This window comes from Euphorbia lathyris, chromosome 9, assembly GCF_963576675.1.
Source record: "Euphorbia lathyris chromosome 9, ddEupLath1.1, whole genome shotgun sequence".
NCBI classification, from domain to species: Eukaryota; Viridiplantae; Streptophyta; class Magnoliopsida; order Malpighiales; family Euphorbiaceae; genus Euphorbia; species Euphorbia lathyris.
The window spans coordinates 16,804,707-16,822,865 of record NC_088918.1 but is presented as its reverse complement, the minus strand read 5'-3'; the positions used below and the strand labels follow the sequence as shown (position 1 = coordinate 16,822,865).

Genomic DNA, 18,159 nt, shown 5'->3' with positions numbered 1-18,159 from the left:
TCAGCAGGAATATAGCGAGACTCCCACCAAGTCTCAAGAACATGGTCAGCATGATCATACTCCGAGAAAGAGACCCCACGCTGACCTTGCAGCTTCGTCGAAAAAGAACCAGAAAAAGGATAAGGGGAAGAAACCAAGAGAGAGAACCTACTCGATGGTCTACAACAGTGTAAGAGGCTACAAAGTTGACCATTCACGTTGGTTCTTTGAGGGATTTGTAAATGCGGAAAAACCGTTCTGCGAATGGATTTCTAAGAATGGCTGGACCGAGCTATTCTCTATTCGAGAAGCTACTTACCCAGAGTTGGTAAAGGAATTCTATGCTAATTTGAGAGCCGCTGATGATAACAGGGATTACATGATCACAAAGGTTCAAGGGAAATATATCTTTGTCAATCCTCATTACCTCGCTAAGCTGCTCAAACTGACCAATAGCGGAGCCGAACTCAGAACCACAAGTGACCACGGAAAGATTGATTACCCTGTTGAATTTTGCAAACCTAAATCCCACAAAGGCGAAATTGCGAGTACCTGTATGGGTCAGAATTAGAAGATGGCCCACTACATACTGACCAACTTCCTCTTCCCAAAAATCAACGCCACATCCTCAGTGTCAAACTTCAAGCAGTGCTTCATTTGGCACATGCTGACCTACCAGCCGATCAACATGCCGATCTTTCTCATCGGTGGCTTCCAACGTAGTACTGGTACCCTTAGGTTAGGCTCTCTAATCACCAGGATCCTCAAAGACCACCAAGTAAGCTTAGTGGAGGAAATCAACATCTGGGGTACGGAGATTACAGCTGCAGTATTGTTCGGTCTGGCCTTTGACCAATCGATAGTGCCCAAGAAAGGAAAAGGGGCCACAGTTGAAGAAGGTCAGGATGAGTTAGCCAAGAAAGGAAAGAAACCTGCTGACCGCACTCGGCAGGATAAAAAGAGGAAAGCTGACCAGGCAGCTAGGGACATTAACATAGCTCTGAAGAAGCTGAGAATTGTGTCAAGGGGAAAGAAAGCTGAAGCTGAGCAAGGTCAGGAGGAACCTAAGTCACCATAAAAACAAAAGAGGCAAGCTGAGCCTGAGGAAGACGAACAAGAAGACACTCCCGAGCAGCCTCTGCAAAAGAAGAAAAAGACTTCATCTGGGTTGAACCCTATCAACGCAGCCCCACTTGCCTCGATGATCTCTGAAGACTCACATTTTGTAAGAAGTCAAGGCATTGATCTCGAGAAACCACCTGCTGACCAAGAGGAAGAGTTGGGTAATTTTGAAGGTCAGTTCGACACTGAGGAGACAGTGGATGTTGAGCCAACAAGGGCCGCTGAGCAGGTTGAAGAACAAGCTGAGCCAACAGCAAAGGATCATGCTGACCTAGGGGTAAATTCACCTTCTGAATCTCTTGACTCTATTCAAGCTGACCCCTCTCCTCCAAAGGCTAAGAAATTAAGGCGACTCAAGAAAAAGGCTAATAAATCTCCAGTCATTGACCTTCTGGATGATTCTCCTCTACGGGATCCCATCATTGATCTCTCTGACATGCAATTCAAATTCTTCTCCAATCCCACTGAGCCTTCTCTAAGGAAACTCCAGCAAAAGCAAGCCTCTGTTTCTCAAGCTGAGGAACAAGCCGATCCCAAGACTCCAAAAAGTCAAATCTTTACCAAGCAAGTGCTTGAAGTTCCTGTTGGTCAAACCTCTAAGTCAGCGCAAGAAAAGTCTGCTCGAGTCAGCTTTGAAATTCCTCAATCTCCAAGTCCAATTCCTGCTGACACTGAGCAAGTAAATAACTCTGCAGATCAACCTCTTCCAAATCCATTAACACAAAATGCAAACCAGTCAGCTCCTAATTTAAATAAAAGTCCAGCCGCTGACCTCGCTGGCACATCTGCTTCTGGACAGCACCAAACACAAGGTGCTACTCATATTCCGGCATCTGGGCCACAAAATGATGAACCCTACGCATACTTGCATGCTACTGAGTCTGGACGCCGAATCATCGACTCCGCTCAAGCCTTACTTCAGGATATTCATCAATCCAATGTCGAAGCCGCTGGGTCTGTACATGTTGAGCCAACTCAACTTTCTTCGGTCACTCAGCTTTTAACTGAAATCAAAGGTCTTAAGGATCTGCTGAGTGTCATGACATCTCTCCAATCTCAACAGCCCAAGCAGGAATCTATCATAAAGCTGGCTGAACTCCAGCTGACAATGGTAAACCATATGAACTCTCTCCAGGGTCAACTCAACAATTTGTCAGCTGTGAACTCAATGTATGCAACCTCCGCTGAGGTTCATCAACTTTTCACCCAGCTACATACTGAGCAAACAAGAACTCGTGAGTTAATCTCTTCTTCGTCTCAGTGTTCCATTGAGCAAATAAGTGAGGCAGTCCGCCTACTCAACCTGAGTAAGGAAGAAATGGAAACTGATCAACTCAAGACGAATGAACTTTTGCAATACTCCCGAGCCACCTTCAAACATGTGCGCCACACCAATGCTCAGTTCTATGATTCGGCTTTGCTTAAGATGTATCATCAAGCTTATGCCATGCTGACTGACACTATCACCTGGGTAGGCAAATCCCAAGAATATATTTTGAGTATGCTCAGTGCCTCTATCCGAATTCCCAGTTCTGTCTTGGACGATGGTGTTCCTGTTTTCGATGGTCTAAGTGAAAGCACGAAAAGGCTTAAGGCGTATTCTGTGCGATTAACTCGTGCTGCTCTCAACGACACTTTCGTCCCTCCTCCACCCGATGCTGGCAAAACAAGAGAGAACGAACAAGATGATAGAACTCAGCACCACTCAAGGGAAACAGGAGGCGCATCTAGTAGTCAGCAACAACAAAAGGGAAAAGGCAAAATTAATCCTGCCCAAGTCAATAGGAAGAAATAGCTTGGCTAGTTTTTATTCTTGACTTGTATTTTTTGTGTGATGTATCTTGTCTTGCTGACTATCTATAAACTTATGCATCTCTTATTCAAATTGACTAATCTTATGTGATGCTTATTTACGTATAATGCTGATATGTCTTAAATTGAACAAACAAACAAAAGAAAAAGGAATATACTCAACACACATTAGATTTGATACATCTGCTCTGATAATGTTTTCCCATAACTCTGATACCAAACTGACCATGTATCAAAACTGAGTAAAAATGTGTTCCATACACTAACCCCTTCTGAAAAGCTGACCTAGGCTCATCTGAATTAGATCTTGGAAGCTCTAGAATTGAACTAAGTCTGTATAAGCATATCTTAATCAAACTCAATTAAATCTTAGAAGGTTTAGAGTCAAGTTAAGTCAATATATGCAACCCTTACGGGGGAGTAATTTCAGAAGCATAAAAAGAATTTCAATCATGGGGAATCTCAACACTGAGTTCCATCAATTAAATATTTTGCCAACATCAAAATGGGGGAGTTTGTTGAAACACCTTTCCACATGATTTTAATTTGACAAAATTATTTAAGTTAATCCATGATTACGGGACAATTAAATTTAAGTGCTTTGATTTAATTGTACTAATATGTTTGTTCAATGTTGAGTATAAATATAAATGGAAATAGAAATAAAAAGTAAGACAGGACGAAGACATCATGAGAAAAACAGCACAAGCTGAGTGGAGTGTAACTCAGCGTGATAAAAGAAAAGTCATCTTCAGAACAGAAGCTTAAAGATCAAACAAATCAACGAAGTTGAGTGGAACGCAACTCAGTATCAAAAGTAGAGAAGTCTTCTTGAAGAACTGTGTCTTGCAGAATGAAGCTGACCATGGAAGCTGAGTAAAAGAGAACTCAGTATTTGTATTAGCAACAATCGAAGACAACGGCTATCAAAGTCATGCTGAATAATCTTCAGGACAGCGCGAATGATCCGTTTGCTAAAAGACAAGCTCCGACAACTGTCTGCACCAATAATAGAAACCTTGGAATTATGCAAAAGCCAATTTCGAGATGCATGGGTCAACTGTTCTTTCGCTAAAAGACAAACTGGCACAAGAAGATGAAACCTGCGAGAAGAAGACAAACCTGACGCCTGTGGAATTTAGACGACAGGATTGGCCTGCAAATCTGAAGCTGACCAGAGCCTTGTCGAAAAAAGAAGCCGTTTGGATTCAACGGACAAATCCAGAATTCAAATGAACAAGTCTTCAGAATACAACTATAAAAGGACAAGTATACTTCTTGGATCCTTTGCCGATTGCTGAAATACAAGAGAACAAAAAGCATACATACAAAGCACACCAAAACAAGAAAAAGATCTTACACCAAACTTCCATATCTGTGTAAATGCTAGAGTGATTTTCTTTGTAATCATCTAAAGTGTTCTTTATTTGAAAAAGAACAATCTTGTATCAATCATAGTATTGAGAGAGTGTGCTAAGTACTCGGTTTGGTACTCAGTGGTAGAGAAAATCTAAGTGCTGGGTTGTAGCGCTTAGTGGAGTTGAGTAGACGAATAGAGGACGGTACTCTTGCATATTCAACTGCCTTGTAAACGATTTGTGCTCTACCTTTAAAGAGCTCAGTATTGGATTTAAAAATCCCGGAGGGATTTTGGGGACTGGACGTAGGCGGAGAGGCCGAACCAGGATAAGTCGTGCTGAGTAATTTCTAACTCTCCTTCAATATATATCTGTATGTGTTGCTTGCTATATTTACTCAGTATATAAATTGCTTAAGCTGACACTGAGTAAATCAGAGTGCTGAGTTGGAAGCTGACTACAAAAGTGTCATTTCCCAACTCACAAGTAAAACAGCTCTAGTCAGTATCTGACTAAAGCCGTCTTATGCCTCACTCGGCCACGCTGACCAAAACTGGGTTGCGAAACTCAAAGAATTCAATTAAGTCAGCGCAATTAAAACAAAAAACTTACATTAGTTCCTAACCCCCCCTTTGGAACTAATCATAAGGGACCAACACATCATACCATCATCATCTTTTGAATCTTCATACTCATCAAAAGAAGTATTAAATCCTTGAGTGAGCATTGCTTTGCCATTATTGCTTGTAGAAGCTCCTCTAGATGTCATAGCAGGCTTTGGTCCCTTCCACCATTCTGGATATCCATGGACCTTAAAACAGTAGTTCTATCATGCCTCGATCGTTTGCATATATCACAAAACAACTTGCTCTTATCTTCTTTCTCTTTGTTGTTTTTGTTATTGGAATTTCCGGTGCGTTTATTATTGACAACTTTTGAACTTGTGGATAAATTTGCAAAATCACTACTAGACACATCGACAACGATGATTTCTTTCTGCTTTTCAATTCTCACGAACATTGAACAAGCCTTATTCAATTTTGGCGGTGGATCCATAAAGAGTACATGATTTCGAACATGCTCATATTCAACATTCAAGCCACATAAGAATTGCATAAGCTTATCTTCTTCGTATAAATTATGAATCAGAGATCTGGCTTCATTGCATCTACAATTAGGCGTAGGCTTCAAAATAGCTATCTCATCCCATAGCCTCTTTAATTTGTTGTAGAACACTGTAACAGATGAATTTCCTTAAACTACATTGCTCAATTCCTTCCTCAAATGAAAGTACAAGTGTTCGTCCTTCTCACCATAGCGAGCTTCTAGTTCCTTCCATAAATCCCTAGCAGTAGGAGCATAGAGAAAAATCGGGTAAATTTCACCAATGATGTACAACCTTTGACTCATTTCACACTTTGGTATACAACCTTTAATTTGTCTCACTAATATGTACGACCTTATAGGTGACCTCTCACTATGGTGTCTAGCATGTAAAAATGACCAGTCAACGCGTCATGTCAGCATTTTTTAACTCTTAAAAAATTGAATTGTGGGACCACCAATTAAAATTACTTTTATACCCATTTCTTTTTCCTTAATTAAAAACCCTACTTCTATCTCTTGCACTCTCTCTCTAACTCCTATTTCTCTCTCATCTATTTCGGCTTCATTCCTCTTCTCTCTCTTCCACTTTCTCTCTCTAGTCTATTCTGCCATAACCAATAAATTTGTAACATACGAAAATCACAAACTGTATTGTCACTAACTCAATTCATATTGAAACCTTTTGCTCTTGTAATTTGGCAGAATAATAGAGAGAGAAAAAAGAGTTAGAGAGAGAAAGTCTTATTTCATTAGATCAATATCGCCCTCTTATTTCATTTTGATCATTGTCTAGCACCTCCATCAAGTACCACCACAAGTGGTTTTGTTCCGTCAATCCACGTGTTATCACCGTTGACATTGGTGGTTACGGCAAGTTCCGGTCCGTCCAGGCTGCTGTTGATTCTGTCGCTGAAAATAATACAAAAAACGTGCTCCTCTAATTGTTGCTGGATATTACATATAATGCTTCAATTTGGGTTAAGATTGAATTATACATATCATAAAAATGACAGTTGAATTTATTGATATCAGTTCCAAAATTTTATCCTATCACCATTTAACAATTAAATTAATCCTAAACTTATTAATTAAAATTTGAAAATGGTCCATGATATCCATTGAATTGTAAATATGTTGGATACAAGTAAAAGTAAATGATAGGCAAGGAACAAGTGGTGGTGTTGAAGACGAAACCGTACATGACGTTTCAAGGAGCAGGAAATCACTTGGCTTTTATATCGAATGGATATTACAGCTTATGTTTTACATCATATTTTTGTATTAATTTATTTGTGTAAATGCATGAGCACAGTAATAAATTCATCATGGTTGAAAAACATTATTTCTGGTTTTGACGGAGAAATAAGGGGGAGAGAGGGGATTAGAGAGAGAAATGAAATGGGGAAGGGGGGGGGGGGGAAGAGGGTATACAAGTAATTTTATTTAGGTGGTCAAATTTTGACTTTTTGACTGGTCAAAATGCTGACGTGGCTCATTGACTTCGCGTTGACCAGTCATTTTTACCTGCTATACATCAAAGTGAGAGGTCACCTATAAGTTCGTACATATTAGTGAGACAAATTGAAGGCTGTACACCAAAGTGTGAAATGAGGCAAATGTTGTACACCATTGATGAAATTTACCCGAGAAAAGTTTCTGCTAAATCCTTAGCTAGAGTGTTGATTATCCAAGCAAAAACAAGGTTATGACCTTAAAGCCAGGTTTTATACTCAGTTGATTCAATTTTCAGGTGCTAAATCATCTTTTAGAACTAAATTAGTTCATTTTTTAGCTGTCAGTGCTATAGGCATAGATCATTGCCAGGATAAGTAATTGCTTCCGATTAAAGGTGAATGAACCAGAATCAATCCTGGATTATCTGTGTGATGATTCGATTCAGACTGATTTCGATTCTGATTCTCAGCTTCTGAGTTGTTACGATCACGATTCATCTCATATCCAGAACTATCTTCAATTTCCGGTGAATTAGTTTCAATTTCCGGTGACTTTTGATCGTCTTCTTCTTCTTCTTTTTCTTCTTCAGATCTATTGGATTGATCAACACCTTCAGCGTAGCTTTTCTTTCTTTTCACCATGAAAGAAATGCCCTAAATACCGCGAAGCTCTGATACCATGTTCAAATTCACAAAGTGATAAACTGAGAAAAATATCTCAGAATGAATCTTATTAATTGATGAAAAATACAGAGTATAGAATGGCCTTTATATAGGCAAAGAGAAGGGAAAAACTAGCCTGCATTATATCCTATATTTCATAGTATGAACCTTTATTAAATGCTCAATTCCAACATCTTTCATTAAAGATTGATAGTCTCCTATAATAATATTAAGGATCGAATCACTACTAAAATCTCGCAATAACGTATAAATTAGAACCTAAGAATCTGATTCCACATTCTTTATTTATTTATTAAAAAATAAAATCTAAATTTACTCGTGATAAATTGTATATTTATTTAACTTATGATTACTTCTAATGTTTTTAAATAAGATTAATTTTACTAAATTATAACTCGTAAACTCTAAAAAAAACTATATTAAATATTTCAAACTCCAAATTATGTTTAAAAATATTTATTATTTACTATCATAATTGTAAATAGCGTGTTAAAATATCAAAAATTAAGTATGTCACGTTAATTATAAAAATTGTCTAAAATATTTACTATATTATTGACATAGTTATAAACCACTTACCAAAATACATAAACTAATAAACTTATTTCCAGTGTCTGGCGTGACAGTTAAATAATGATTAAATCGACCCGTTCAAATTTTCTAGTGGATAAAATTATTTCTAAAATGTGTTCTACACTTTATCCCCTCATTAAACAAATAAGGTTATTGTTTATTTTGCTTCTCTTCCTAGAGGATCTTCGTTAATCATTATTTCTCAACAACAATTAGGGATTCACTTTTTTCTGTTAGACGTTATGTTGGGGTTTGATGCTCTACTAGATATATCATTTATGTTTCAGTTTCCTTTTTTGTTGCAATCAATAACTTCAGGGCATCCATGATCCATCCCAAGGAGATGCGGATAAGGACAATTTTTTTTATCCATTTCACAGCGATAGGGATTCTCCATCTAGACGGGAACGTGGATAGAGGAGTATTTCTCATCCCTACCCACCCTTTGTTACCCACTTATAGTAAACAACCTCAAAATGATTGTTGGTGATCTCAAAATGGAAAACTCTAAGATCTAAAGTTGTTTAGAATTATATTTCTTATGGAACAACATTTTAATTTTATAAATCGTTATTTTTCGGGTTTACTCTATCTTAACTGTATTGACTAAACAATAACTAAATAACTTTAAAACCAAAAAATTCAAAAATTAAACAAGAATATTATTTCCACCAACTCTAAAATAAAGGGCTAATCTCACACGTGATGTTATAGTGAGACCCATGAATGACCATGTGCAAGGTTATTAATTGTACAAGGACTCCAAATTGGAAGGACCCAATTTTTATTTTTATTTATATATATATAGTGTAAGTTATGGTTACTTTGTTTTTTATTATTTTATTTTTGTCCACCATTGGATTCTTTACTGTATTTTTTTTAACATTAGATTAATTTTCTACAAATGAATATATAAAAAAAGTAAAATATTGCCTGAAATATTATTATAATAGTTATTTGTTTACATTTACTTTTTAGTTTTTGATACGTTAGATTAGCTTCAATCCTGACAATGCTTAAATTGGGAGGACTTGATTTTTTTATTTTTTTATTTTGGAATACGGAATTCAAAAAATGTATTATATAATATTTTCGAAAATAAAACTGAAAATCTCACGGTAATTTCTTTTTTTTTATGATTTTTTTTATAAGAGTACGTGTTCAAATCATAATCTTCCACCTCTGATTCCAGAAATATATTAACTGAATTATATTTGTTTTGGCATAGTAATTGTCATCTGCTAAATACCGCAACCAAATTCCTTATTACCGTCTCTTTTGGACTTTTTTGCCCTTCTCATAATTTTGATAAAAAACTGAAAATTCTCTCTCTAAAATCATAAATCAGAACAACAATAATTGAAATTATGAAAATAATTGATGTGTGACAATCCGAACCCCGAAAATGGATGATTACGAGTCGGAAACATTAAGATTTACATCTTTTTATCAAAGAACTCAGGAAAATAATACATATTTTTCATGACGATTTTACATTTTTCGTCACAAAAAATATGAGAAGTTTTCATTTTTCGTCATAAAAAAGTGAATGATTTAGTATTTTTCGTCACTAAAATTTTTACAATTTTTCGTATTTCAAAATTTGGTCTAAACGGATGCGGCACACCGTTCGACCCATGGTGGGAACGGATGCGGCACACCGTTCGACCTATGGCGGGAATAGATGCGGCGTACCGCTCGATCCATAGTGGGAACGGATGCGGCATACCGTTCGACCCATAGCGGGAACGGATGCGGCATACCGTTCGACCCATGGCGGGAACGGATGCAGCATCCGTTACCGCCATGGGTCGAACGGTATGCCGCATCCGTTTAGGCTAAATTTTGAATTTTCTCTCAATTTTTTTTCCCAATTGCGAATTTTAAGGGTAAAATTGTCCAATGGGTGCGGTGATAAGGAATTTAGTTACGGTAAATAGCAATACCTTAGTAATTTCATTTTCAAATCAGATTAAAATTATATAAATATATTTTTAAAATATTAAAAATCTAAATTACAGAATTTGAGAATTTTAGGACCTTAGGACGGACTTGAGTGGTCAGAAGTTAAATGACAGAGTTTGAGAAATATTTATATTCGATTTTTTTTTTTGATTGATTCGATTTTTAAAATTGAGGAATTATCATAAGAGCAAAGTTAGGAGCCATGTTGTACTTTAATTTTAATCATGTTGGTCATATCTATATTCTATTTGAATGAAATTAGTATTGTAATTGGGGTAAATGGGGTGGATTGGAGTGAGGGTATGAAACTACTTTTACATAATCGTTCCTCTTTATCCCCTTGAAGAAATCATTATTCCTCCACCTGATTTTTTAACTTTTAATTTTCTAACAGCGGGCTGTAACTCGTAACAAGGGATGAAAAGTCTGTTAGAGAAATCCCACATCGGAAAGCACCAGCAGGATAATGAAGCAGCAGCGGTATAAATAAGAGTCAAGATCGAAAGAGAAACATACTTACCTGGACGGGGTCAATGGGTGATCAATGAGGCTCATGGCCTAGGGTTGTGACCTCCATTGCACTCTGGAGGGGTGCTTCCCTAAAGTCTCCCCAAGAGGGAGAGCTTACGTCATAATTTGTGATAGTGGGGGCCTGCGTTCGCGCGGCCCCTTCCAATCCTAGTTTCAGTTTCATGTTCATCTAATCGACTTCATAAGCATGTTGAAATAAGTCTCTTATATTCTCTCAGTACCCAAAAAAGAAATTGCATATATTTATTGTTTCATTTGTAAGTGTTTGTTTATTTATTAGTTGAGCAAACAAACAATGGGTAGGTTATTGATATTTATCAGTTCATTTATCATTATTTCTCGTTATCAATTAGGAGGGTTTGATTCTTTCTGTAGGACGCTATGTTGGCGCTTGATTATGTAGTGGATTCTTCGTTTGTGTTTCATCTTCCTCTTTCGTGCTAATGACAGCCCCGGGGCGACCATTCCTAGGTAAAACTTGCGGAGATGTCTTTTAGGTTGTTTTACATCAAATTCGAACTGGTTTTTCGCTCTTTAAGTACGTGTTAGAAAGAAGTTTTTGCTTCGGTATATGATTTCAGGCTTTTTTCACTGGTGCTTACATGCTTTTAATATTTATGGGTCTATGTATGGTTGGTGAAGCTGAAGAATGATGGAACTTGCAATGTGCTTTTGGTAAATTTCATAGTTGGGTGAGCTTTCAATTTTGCGGAGATGTGCACAGTTACAAAGGTAGTTTGCTCGATTAAGAAAGCTTTTTCCTTGGATGAAGTTAAATTATATTGTGATTCAAAGAGTAATACCTTTTTCTGCTTCATGGTCCGATTTTAAGAGCAGTATTCTTGGAGTCCCTGATGAGGGTACTTTTTGATTTGTTTGCCTCTCAAATCACGCATTCTTGTGATTCATGGTCTTAATCAAGAAAGTCTTATTCTTCAATGAAGTCTTATCCTTTTTGTTTGCCTCCCAATCAAGGAAGTCTCATATCCTTCAATGAAGTTAAATTATAGTGATTCAAAGAGTAATATTTTTTTTTTGTGATTCATGGTCCCATATTACCTGTGATGCTAGAATTTTACATACATGGAGTATTAATTATCTTGGAGTTCCTGATGAAACTATTTTTTGTTTTGTTTGCCCTCAAACTGTGCAATCTTTATCAATTATCATATCTTCAGAGTCAGTTTAATGAGCTTAATGCGTTTACCCACCCCTCCCTCTCTGGAATGATGTTATTTAGCCAAATCAGAAACAGATGTGCTCCATAAGGCAATGCCTTCGAGGCTTGGATTAGTTATTGCAGAGACACATAGATGCCTCTCGTGTAACCTGGACCAAGTATTAGATATGGTGGCTTATGTAGAAGCGTGTCCTCTGTTGATCACTTAGGGATTGGTGGTTGGCTGACCAGAGTCGTTATCTTTTGTTTGCTCTGTATATACTGGCAATTGATTATTACTCCATATGGAGGAAGAACTGCAAATGCCATTGCTTAGAAGCGGATAAACAATATCATGTGACTGAATTGTCTTTTCCTTGTAACTGAATTTTAGTGTATGTTTTTTGGTTCTATGTGAACTACCATTTGTTGATACAAGTTAGTTGTCTGGTTGAAGTGATTGAGAGATACTAGTTTACTTGTCTTGCTCTTCCTAAACCTAGCTGATTTTCTAGGGAGTTAATTAAATTATTATTCTGGACGTCTACTATCTGAATCTTGACGATTTCTTAAACTAAGTTTGTTCAGCCGATGCTTATATTTGTCTTTGATACTTGGGGTCATCCATTCTCTTGTTGGAGGCTACGTTCTCTCAATATTCAGGGGAATTCATGTTTCAGCTTCCTTTTCGTTATTAAAGGGAGCCCTGAGGCATGCCTAGGTGAGATTGCGGAGATGCCTTTTAGGTTGCTTTACATCAAATTTGAAGTTGTTTAAACTCCGTTTGATTATTTTTAGGTGTTAAAAGGAATTTTTTGTTAGGGTAAAAGAAGTTATAGTTTCATTAGATTGCTGCTTGTTAATTAAATGATGAGATGAGGATGGAGCTTTTGTTGGTAAATAATGTCGTTTGTTCTAGCATTATTTATGTGTTGCAGCTTTCTCCTTTGCGTTAAGTGTAGCCAAGGTTTCTCTCGTATCATATACCCAGCTTGCAACTCTATTTTAGGTTTACTAGTAGCATGTAAAAACTGATCAACAATCAGCCATATAAGCAATAAGCAGTCCTGAGGCATAGTCCTTTTTGTTATTTTCTAGTATCCAAACATGTAATTTTACATATATTTCCTGCTTTGTATGCTGTATTTTTCATCCTTTCTGCAAAATCATTGTTAGTTTATTTATTTTGCCTTTCTGGGAAGATGATACTCGATAATCACTGAACTCTCTTTATCGATTAGGGTTTTGATACTTAGCCTTAGGCACTATGTTGAGGCTTGATTGTTTACTGCACATGCTTTGTCATTTATGTTTCAGCTTCCTCTTTCGTTACTAAAAGCAGTCCTGAGGCATTCGAAGGTGAAATATTGGAGATGCCTTAGGTTGTTTTACGACAAACTTTAAGTTGTTAAATTCCGTTTGATGTTCTTTTGGCGCTAAAAGGAGTTGTTTATTTGGTATATGAATAACTAAAAGAAGTATAGTTTCACTAGATTGATGCTTGTGAAACCAAGGCACTTCCCAATAATGGTTATCTGATGCTTGTTCATTTGTCAATTATTTTAACAGAATCAAGATATTGAAGTCACTTTCGGTGATTGACTTACAGTTTTATAATTTTGCATATATGTAGCTGGTGGAGCTTAAGAATGATGGAATGGAACTTGCAACGTATGGTAAAATGTGATAATGGGATGAATTTCAAATACATGAAATGATACACACTTCATAAGTAATTTGCTCCTCAATCAAGAGTGTTCTTTCCTTTAGTTAGATGATATTATGATCCAGTGTCTATAAATTTTTATGTGCTTCACAGTCTCAATTTTCCTGCAATACCAGCATTTTAAATCCATGGAATATTAATTATCTTGGAGTTCGATAAAGAATGTGATAATGGGAATAAAGGGTAAATTGGGAACTAAGGGACGTGTGGTTTTATGGGCTTAGCTGGCCTTCATTGAGAGGAGGAGGGAGTACTATAGGTTATATATATGTGATATTTAGATTGTGAAAGACATCTCCGCTAATCATTTTTTCTCGTTATCAATTAGGGCTTCAATTTTTTCTGTTGGAGGCTATGTTTGTGGCTTGATTATCTACTGGATTCCAGGTTTATGTCTCAGCTTCCTCTTTTGTTGCAATCGACAGCCCCTGGCCATCCATAAAAAAAAGGGCGGCCCGGTGCATTACGCGTCCCCGCTAAGCGAGGGTCCGGGGAGGGGTCCCACCACAAGGGTGTACTGGGGGCAAGCCTTCCCTTGCCATTTTTTTTGGCAAGAGGCCGCTCCTAAGACTCGAACCCGTGACCTTCGGTCACACGACAACAACGTATTACCGTTGCGCCAAGGCTCGCCCTCAGCCCCTGGCCATCCATCCCAAGGTAAAATTGCGGAGATGCCTTTAGGTTGTTTTACATCAAATTTGAACTGGTATAAACTCCCTTTGTTTATTAGTATGTTTTAAAAGTAAGTTTTCGTTTGGGTGTATGGATAACTAGAAGGAGTTATAGTTTCATTTTGTGGATGCTTTTGAAACTGAGGCAAGACAATCAAAGCTCAAATCATAGAGGTCAGATGATTGTTAATTTGGAGATTAGATGCTTGTTAATTTGTTTTATTGTTTCTACAGAATCAAAATTTTAAATTGGACATCCAAAAGTCTCTGTTCGAAATGGTATCATATTTTCAAAGGTAATTCAATGATTTAGGGTCTATGTATGGTTGGTGAAGCTGAAAAAAAGATGGAACTTGCAATGTGCATTTGTTGAATTTCATACTTGGGTGGTGAACTTTCAGTTTTGTGGAGTGATACACAGTTCAAAGATAGTTTGCTCGATCAAGAAAGCCTTTTTCCTTAAATGAAGTTAAATTTTTATTGCGATTCAAAGAGTAATACCTTTTTTGTGCTTCATGGTCCCATTTTACCTGTAATGCTAGAAGTCTTGCATCCATTGAGTATTAACTATCTTGGAGTCCTTGATGAGGTTATTTTTGGTTTTGTTTGCCCTTCAAATCTCAATCTTTATCATATCTTCTGAGGCATTCTAATGTTTTTAGTTCCCCCTCTCTGGAATGATGTTATTTAGCCAAATCAGAAACAGATGTGCTCCATAAGGCAATGCCTTCGAGGCTTGGGTTAGTTATTGCAGAGGCACATAGATGTCTCTCTTGTAACCTTGACCAAGCATTGGCTATGGCTTCTTATGTAGAAGCGCGTCCTCTGTTGATCACTTAGGGATTGGTTGTTGGCTGACCAGAGTCATTATCTTCGGATAAACAAAATCACATTGTGTATCACTTGGATTGCAGAAATGCAGGCGTCAGTTCATGGATGCAATGTGGCTGTCTTTTCCTTTTAACTTAAGCCTAGTGTATTGCGGTTCTGTGTGGACTACCATTAGTTGATACAAGTCAGTTATCTGGTTGAAGTGATTGAGAAATGCTTGTTGACTTATCCTGCTTTTTCCAGACGTAACTGATTTTCTATAGTGATTGAGAAATCTATTGTTAGTTTATTTATTTATTATGGTATGCTATTGTTAGTTTTGATACTTAGCCTTAGGCACTATGTTAATTCAGCTTCCTCTTACTAAAGGCAGTCCTAGCGTGGGGCATTCCAAGGTGAAATTGTGAAGATGCCTTTTAGGTTGTTTTACAAAAAAACTTGAGTAGTTTAAACTTTAAACTCCCTTCATTGGTTTTTAGGCATTAAATAAAAGATTTTGCTTGGGTATATGAATAACTAAAAGAACTAGTAGTTTCATTAGATTGATGCTTGTGCAACCGAGGCACTTCAAATCATGGTTATCCGATGCTTGTTCATTTTTCAATTAACTTAAAAGAATCAAAATATCAAGTCTCTTTCGAAATGATACCGAAGAACATATTACTCTAGTTTTGCTTTGTTTTACCTTTTTTTACTAAAGTCAATTCAGTGATATAGGAAGCACAGCCAATGCCCTGTCAAGCGCTTGCACTGAAACTTGCCATATCAGATAATCTGCTTCTGTACCAGAAACCTCTGATCTGATAGCAGCAGCAGTTAAAAGAGGTACGGGAATGGCATTCGGAGAATATGGTTTTGCACCTTACCTTAGCCCTGAAAGTGAAAGTACTGGTGTCAGATTGATTTGTATATAGTTTATATTTGTGCATATATATAGCTTGTGGAGCTTAAGAATGATGGAACTGGCGACATATGGTAAATTGTGATACTTGGATGAACTTCATTTTCATGTGATGATGCACACTTCATAAGTAATTTGCTCCTCAATCAAGATTGTTCCTTCATTTAGTTAGAAGTGTCTATAAAATTTTCCATGTTTCATGGTCTCAATTTTCCTGTAATACCAGAATTTTGGATCCATTGAATATTAATTGTCTTAGAGTCTCTGATAATGGGAATAAAGTGTAAATTGGGAATTAGAGGACATGTGGTTTTTTGGGCTTAGCTGGAGAGAAGGAAAGAGTACTATAGGTTATATATATGTGAGTTTAGATTGTGAAAGACAACTTCTGCGAATTCCTTTAGTAATCGGATTTATGCTTGGGAAATGGAGTTTTCTCCACTGATAGTTAGTTTAGACAGTAGATTTCTCTATTGATTTTTACTATTCCATTCTTTGTGTTTTTTGTTCTGTTTGATTGATTTGTTGTTGGGGAATACAATTTCTAGTTTCAATAAATTGCATGAGCTTTGTTCATCTTCTATTTTCCATATCTTTATATCGCGTTATCCATCAGTCCCTGACGAGGTAATTTTGTTTTGTATGCTCTTCAAACCAAGCAATCTTTATCCTATCTTCTGTGGAATGCAGCTGATGTTTTTAGTCTTGAGACCTCTCCCGCTTTGGGTTGATGTTATTTAGCCAAATCAGAAATAGATTTGCTCCATAAGGCAATGTCTATGTCCTCAAGGCTTAGGTTAGATTGTAAGCTCAACCAAGCATTAGTTATGGTGCCTTATCTAGAAGTGCATCTTCTGTTGATCATTTAGGGACTGCTTGTTGGTTGACCAGTCATTATCTTTTGTTTGCTCACATATATGGAAATGTTGATTTTTAGTCTGTATGTACGAAGAAATGCAAATGCTATATCTGAGAAGCGGTTACAGGTTACAGATGCAAATGCGATTTTTCATGAGAAAACCAAACACATTGACATTGATTGCCACGTTGGTTAGGGATCACTAAGTTTCTTATATCATTTGCACTCCTTATGTCACTTTTCAGAACCAGTTGGTGATTTTCTTGTCTCTCACTAGCTTTTAAATGACCCCTATATTGTGCAAGCTGGAGACTGGAGTGTTGCAGTATGAAGATCGAAGTTGTAATTGAAGAAGAATGAAGAAGCAACAGCAGATCTTAAAGCTACCATTTGGCAGGAAATTTAGTTTGGGATTAATATTTTACACACCTTAATTTGCAACGTTTTGTTGTTTGGCACCCTGCACTTATATTTGGAACTATCACATTCTTAAACTTCTAAGTTTTTGTCGTTTGACACCCTTAACTTGTCAATTATGTATTAAATCTTCATTTACCATGCTAATGACTAAGCTAATTCTGTAATTCTTGCATCAATCAATGAGAATTATTATCTTTCTCTTAGCTTTAAACATTACAAGAGGAACTGAACTAATGAACTCTCTTGGTTATCTACACAAGTAACACTGAATAACTGAATTGTATTCCAAGAGAAGTGAATCGTGGAACAACAAATGCTTTGGTTAGGCAGTCAATTTGATTTAAGAAATGCTTTGTTGTACTCACAACCCAACAATGTTAGACATCTTCTGTGACAACACATAAAAGAATCAATTGAAACAAAAGCTTTAACTATCAATCAAACAATACCTTCTGTGAAGAATCAATAAATAATGGCCTAATACACCTGCTCTCATGTACTTAAAAAAAAAAAAAAAAAGCATATTTACTCCTATTAACTTGTTTAAAATGATCAATTGACTCGTTAAAAGGTGGGTAAGGAGCACGAAGACCAAAGCGAATAGAGAATGATAAAGAACGGACAGACTGGATTTGATTTATTAGGTACCTTGAACTTTTTTAAAATTATCTATTAGTCCCTTGAACTTGTTTAAAGTGTACACATTTTAATTTTTTTAAAAATCTTTCCTTACTCCGCCATGTGAATTTTAAGGGTTAATAGGTTACTTTAAACAAGTTCAGAGAGTAAATTGAACATTTTAAAAGTATAGTGGAGCAATTAAATGTTTTTGGACAAGTATAAGATCTAGGGATGTATTATGCTTTCAATAATATTTTTTATATTAATTTCTTACAAGTACTAAAACTAGAAATTGCTATCTCTAATTTAAATTTGTACGGTCCTAGGAACCACAAGACTAATTTTGTACCTTATCACGTCTTACTTGAAATTCCACAGACACGGAG

At 36.6% G+C, this 18,159-nt stretch overlaps 1 long non-coding RNA gene, 1 other non-coding gene and 3 pseudogenes across 3 annotated transcripts; all 5 read left to right on the top strand.

Annotated features, from left to right (window-relative positions):
• The first annotated feature begins 10,454 nt into the window (after positions 1 to 10,454).
• LOC136206634 (uncharacterized) lies at positions 10,455 to 17,355 on the top strand. 2 transcript variants are annotated; one of them, XR_010676352.1, is made up of 3 exons: positions 10,455 to 10,884; positions 10,961 to 11,056; positions 11,228 to 17,355. It is a non-coding gene; the product is annotated as an uncharacterized lncRNA (long non-coding RNA). The 2 variants fall into 2 exon arrangements; XR_010676351.1 differs by having other exon boundaries at positions 10,455 to 11,056.
• Positions 10,567 to 10,727, top strand: LOC136207653 (U1 spliceosomal RNA). The gene has a single exon (XR_010676783.1). It is a non-coding gene; the product is annotated as a U1 spliceosomal RNA (small nuclear RNA).
• LOC136207840 (small nucleolar RNA snoR127) lies at positions 11,807 to 11,997 on the top strand (annotated as a pseudogene).
• LOC136207834 (small nucleolar RNA snoR127) lies at positions 14,814 to 15,004 on the top strand (annotated as a pseudogene).
• On the top strand, positions 16,596 to 16,765 carry LOC136207833 (small nucleolar RNA snoR127; annotated as a pseudogene).
• Positions 17,356 to 18,159: the final 804 nt, after the last annotated feature.